We start from the raw sequence: 5,853 nt of genomic DNA, 5'->3' as shown, positions 1-5,853 counted from the left end.
AGGATTTTGTGTGAAAAATGGAATCCAGTTATCTAAAACTCTTGAAATGTTGACAGTTGCATACGGCGAGTCTACTCTGAGTATGAAAAATGTGTATAAGTGGTACAAGCTGTTCCAAGAAGGCCGAGAGGATGTCGAAGACGAACCTCGCCCTGCATGTCCCAGCACGTCAACAACAGATGGAAACGTTCAAGCAGTCGAAGAAATGGTGTTGAAAAATCGCCTAATCACCATCAGAGAAGTTGCTCAAGATGTTGGCATATCGGTTGGCTCATGCCATGCTATCTTTTCGGACGTTTTGGGCATGAGACGTGTGTCAGAGAAATTTGTTCCAAAACTGCTTAATTTTGATCAAAAGATCCATCGCATGACCATCGCTCAGGAGATCTTGAATGATGTCAATAATGATCCTGATTTTCTCAAAAGGGTTATAACTGGAGATGAATCGTGGGTATATGGTTATGACGTCGAAACTAAAGCCCAATCGTCTCAGTGGAAGCATCCTGAGTCTCCAAGACCAAAAAAAGCACGTCAAGTTCGGTCAAATGTGAAGGTTTTGCCCACTGTCTTCTTTGATTACCGTGGCATAGTGCATCAGGAATTCTTACCACAAGGTCGTACGGTCAATAAAGAGTATTACCTTCAAGTTATGCGCCGTTTGCAAAAGTCAATACGCAAAAAACGTCCTGAAGTTTGGAAAAACAATTCGTGGCTTTTGCATCACGATAATGCACCTGCTCATTCATCGTTGCTTATGAAAGATTTTCTGACCAAAAACAGCACCACAGTCATGCCTCAGCCTCCATATTCACCGGATTTGGCCCCCAGTGACTTTTTTCTTTTCCCAAAACTGAAGAGACCCATGAAAGGACATCGATTTTCAACGATTGAGGAGATAAAAACTGCATCGCTGAAAGAACTCAAGGCTATACCACAAAATGATTATCAGCAGTTCTTCGATTATTGGAAAAAGCGTTGGCATAAGTGTATTAGATCTGAGGGGGATTGTTTTGAAGGAATATTGAGGAATAAATGAATATTTTTTGAGAAAATAATTAAGTCACCTTATTTTTTTAACACACCTTGTATATATGTGTATGTATGTAGAAAAAATGTATTTTTAATTTTTCGAAACTATTGTAATAATGTTATTACTAACCTTAGAAGAATTTCTACCAAATTTGTGGCATAATGACGCGTTTTTTTCCTCCTCAGAGGAGAAAAACAAGAATGTAACGTCAATGTTCACTAAAAACTGAATGAAAACTGTGGGGTTGGTCAGCGATTAAGAGTCTCATATATGCAAGAGGATAGTGGGAGGAAGAACTTCTTTCCCAGAGTTCATGTTGCAGCTAGAAAAGCCAGCTTAGGCGACAGTGGAGTAAGGTTTCTTTCCAGAACAGGAAGGAACAGCAATAAAATTGGAAAGAAAACACTTGTAGATTGATTTTAGTAGTATTTATGTATTCGCGTAGTAAGTGATCAGTATTATTTTTTAATATTTCAACTTTCTTCAAAAAAAAATAAAAAATTTAATTAAAAAAAAATTGTCATTTTTTGTTACATATTAAATTGATTACTTTATGTAAAATCAGATGAAACATTCTTTACGCTAATTTTTCAAAATCCTGTAAAATATAAAAAAATACTTTTTCGACATATCTAAAATCTTCAAAAATCTTTTTGAATTTTTCCAAGAATTTACAAAAATGATATTTTTATAACCTTAAAAAATGAAAAAAAGACTTAAAAAAGAAATATTTATTGAAAATTTTTATTTTTTATTCGAAATCATTTAATCTGTTTTGGTTGACAATTCCACGATTTTGCCCAAAATTCGATTTTTTGGGTTAAAAATGCAACAAATTAAAAATTTACCTTTTTTGGTTGAGGATTCAACTACTTTGTTAAAAATGTATTATTTTTTTATGAAAGATTCATTATTAGTCAGATTCAAATTCAAATTAGTCACTTTTTGAAAAAATGTAATCTTTTTCTGTTGAAAATTTAAATGTTTTTTAGTACAAATATCATTCATAATATCTAAATAATATATTCCTAATTTAATTGTAATAATTAATTAAATTTGATCATATGAGCGAGTAGGTCCTCAATTTTCTTAGATTTTTAGAAACTAGACTTCTAAACTTTTTTTTCTTCCAATTGAATTGAAAATTTTGAAAACTATGTTAGAATTTTCTTCGCAACTTTTAAAAAGAAAAGGTTTTTAACTAATTTTAATGTTTTAGCTTTTCAAAAAGGAGGCGCGGCTGTAGGTTCTCACGCTTTGGGCTCGATAACCTTTTTATCTCGCGCTACGCGTTCGGTCTTTGTATTCCCCCCTCCTCCCTGTGTGCGCAAGCCTTTTAAAATTAAAGGTCAACAAATCGATAACACTATTTTTGGTGATTGTGAATTCTCTTTTGTTAAAGGTTCTTCGGCTTTAAAAAACACATTCTCATCACGTATCTCGTGCTTCGCATTCGATTTTGTTTAAAATGTGAACTTTTCTACACTACGTTCAACACTATTATATCAAATGTATATTATATTTATTTCTGCACCTCGGGCTGGTACTGCTTATTCAGACTTTGCAAAATAATGTACGAATTTTAATTTTCATGATTAAATTAATATCTGATACTTATTTTGTACTAATTTTTATTACCAGCTACCATCCAAAATCTATCATTTGAATAAATTTATATTATTTCAATTCATAATATGTATTGGTATTTAAACATTCGTATTTTCATTCTCTTGTTTAAAGTTTTTTTTTAAACTGCGCATCATACACAAAAAAAAACAATTTTTATACTAAAAATTATATTGCAACTTGTGTTGTTTGTCCATAAAAATGTATTTATTTATTTTTAATGTTATTTGTTAGATTTAACCTGAAAAGACGCATCCTAGCGTAAAGTGGCTCGAAGAAAATTTGTAAACATAATTTAGGCGAAAAATTGTATTAGTTAAAATGTTATTGTAGCTTATGTGATTATTACTTCATGTACTACGAATAAACGTAAAGAGAATTTTTGAATCTTGACAAAACGTATTCTCCAAAATTTTCAAAATACGCTCACTTTTTAAATGTTTATCCAAAATGGCTAGCTAACGAACCTGGCCTTCATTTTAAGACACTGAAAGAGTTTACTAACGGCCAATCCAATCTGTCATTTCTTTCGAAAGTATAGTGCTGACAATCTAAAAATCTACAGACACACTCACGAACAGACAGACAGACAGACACATTTGTAGAAACTTATTTTTCAGATTCAGGAGGTCTTAAAACGTGGACATTTGACAAAAACGATGGGGGGGGGGGGGGGGGGGGGGGGGGGGGGGGAGTCCAGTTTTAAACAAATCTAATACCTTCTCTGGTACCTTGTCCGATTAATAAAAAATGCATAGCGCCATTTTCGATTAATTCTCGGAACTATCTCGAAACTGCTCGAAACAATCTGAAACTATTGTTGTCGCGAAATCCGTCTTCTTGTTTCGATAAGGCTCTAATTTTTTTGCCATTTACAAAAAGTCTGCAAACTTCAAGCATATAAGAAGAAATGTAAAGTTCTTTAAATATTATGATCAATAGTAATAGTAATAATCAATGCGTCAAATTTTATAGATTTAAAAATTATAAAATTTCAACTAAAAAATTACTGGTAATAATTTTCAGAGGCCAAAGAAATTCTTTTTCGTTATAATGAAGCCGATATCTGTAAAATTGTTGTTCTCTACTATCCCAATTGACAAACCTGGAAATAATGTTAAAAAGTTTCCTTGAAACTTTTTAAAGTTATTTTAACTTTTAAGCTATAATTCAGATTTTTATATAAACTATTTTAAATTATTCAAAAGAAATAATAAATCGAACATCTCAACATCCAAAATATGTTTGTCCGTACTCAAATATGGTTTTTATTTAATAAGTGGAAACTTTTTATCCAAACAAACCTCAGCCTCAAATAAAGGAACTAAAAAGTTAGTTGTGATTTTAGCTGACATTTATTTTCCCTACATTAACAGATATTAGGAATTTAGAAAAAATATATTTTTACTCTACAGTTTATATTTATATGTAGAAACTGAAGATATAATCTGTTTTTCGTAAAATTATATATTTTTTAAGCCTTTTATTTTATGTAAAAATAAAATATAAGAGAAAAGCTTAAAAAACGTAATTTTTCATCATTATTTATGATCAAGTTTTCTCAATTCGTATAGCTTTTTGAAATATAAAAACTTTTAGGTCCTAAAATTTATACAGCCACTTTAGAGTTCCAAATATTTCTTATTTAATTTTAAGTCATTTATAAAAAAGAATGTTTTCTTCTCTCTGAATTCAATTAGAAATCTGAGAGTAATTTGCCAAGTTTCTTTAGAAGATTGTACATCATTAAACTTCAATTATACTTTATAGCTTTATTTTTCGAAGATTCCTAAGCTATTGGATAAGTTTTTTTTTAATTTCTAACAGGAAAATTGTAGTGTTAATCTTTTGTCATAATCCAGGGTACCTACTTAAATACTGGAAAAAATGCCCTGGCATTTCCGCGTTTTTCCCAGGTATAATTTTTCATGATATGAAGACATTAAAATATTTCGAATTGTTTCAAACAATAGACTCGAGATATGCATGCAGTTTTGCAAGTTTATTATCAATCATTTTTTTCAGTCTGAATTTCATGAATTTGAATAATAATTTAAACAAATTTTTATTTTATCTTTTTATACTTAAAATTTAGTAAATATTCAAGTAAAATTAATTTAGGTACTATATTAAATCCAATTTAAAATGCTTTAGGTTCTTAACTTTTTAATAAAAATGTTTGATTTTGAACCAAACAGCTGAATTTGCGACGAAAAAGATGAACTTTATTCCAAGCTTCGACTAGAATATATTTGAATTTTAAACAGAATTATTTATTTTAAAATAAGGAGATTAATTTCTGCTAAGACAAAAGAATTTTCATCAAGAAAAGATAATGTTTTACATAAAAATTAAACAATACATTTTCAGTTTAAAAGATTAATGTTCAACTAAATAAATTAATTTGTAACAAAAATGATGGAATATTCAACTAAAATAATTATATTTTCAATTAAAAAAGAATTAATTTTTAAGAAAAAAACAACCATTTTTCATACAAATATTTCAAGCTTCAACTGAAATAGTAAAATTTGTAGTAAAAAAGCTTAATTTTCAGTCAGAGAAAAAACGAATTTTCAACAAAATATCTTATTTTTCAACCAAGAAGATAAATTTTCAATTAAAATTATCAGTAATTTACCAAAAAAAAATTAATTTTTAACAGAAGAGTTTAAGTTTCAACCAAGTAATTAAATTTTTATTCCAAAAAGGATGAATTCTAAATGTTAACCAAATACAGTTTAAAAAAACCAAAAAAGGCGAATTTTCCACATTAGTTGTAAATTTTCTATAAAAAATAACAATTTTTCAGCAAGATTCATTAGTTAAAAAAATTAATTTCAACCTAAAAATGAAAACTGTAATAATAAAATTACCTGCTAAAAAAATATCCCCGACATTTCCATGTTTTTCTCATTTTCCAGATAGGGAAAAAACCCTGTTATAATAGACAAAATATAAAACGTTTTAGTGTAAGGAGGTTTATTATTTCTGAAAACTGTTATTCCTAATTATTTATGACTGGATGAAACTATCTTTTTTATGCTTAAATGAGAAGTCAAAAAACTTCAGATTTATGAAAATATGGAGGTTATATAAATAATATATTTAAAGTGTAATTAATAAAACCAAAGTTTTTCTTCAATTTTGTAAATATCTACTACCCCGAAAATTATTTAGTATCATTGGTTTGGCTT

Source organism: Belonocnema kinseyi, chromosome 7 (assembly GCF_010883055.1).
Source record: "Belonocnema kinseyi isolate 2016_QV_RU_SX_M_011 chromosome 7, B_treatae_v1, whole genome shotgun sequence".
Lineage (NCBI taxonomy): Eukaryota > Metazoa > Arthropoda > Insecta > Hymenoptera > Cynipidae > Belonocnema > Belonocnema kinseyi.
This window is presented reverse-complemented; position numbering follows the sequence as displayed.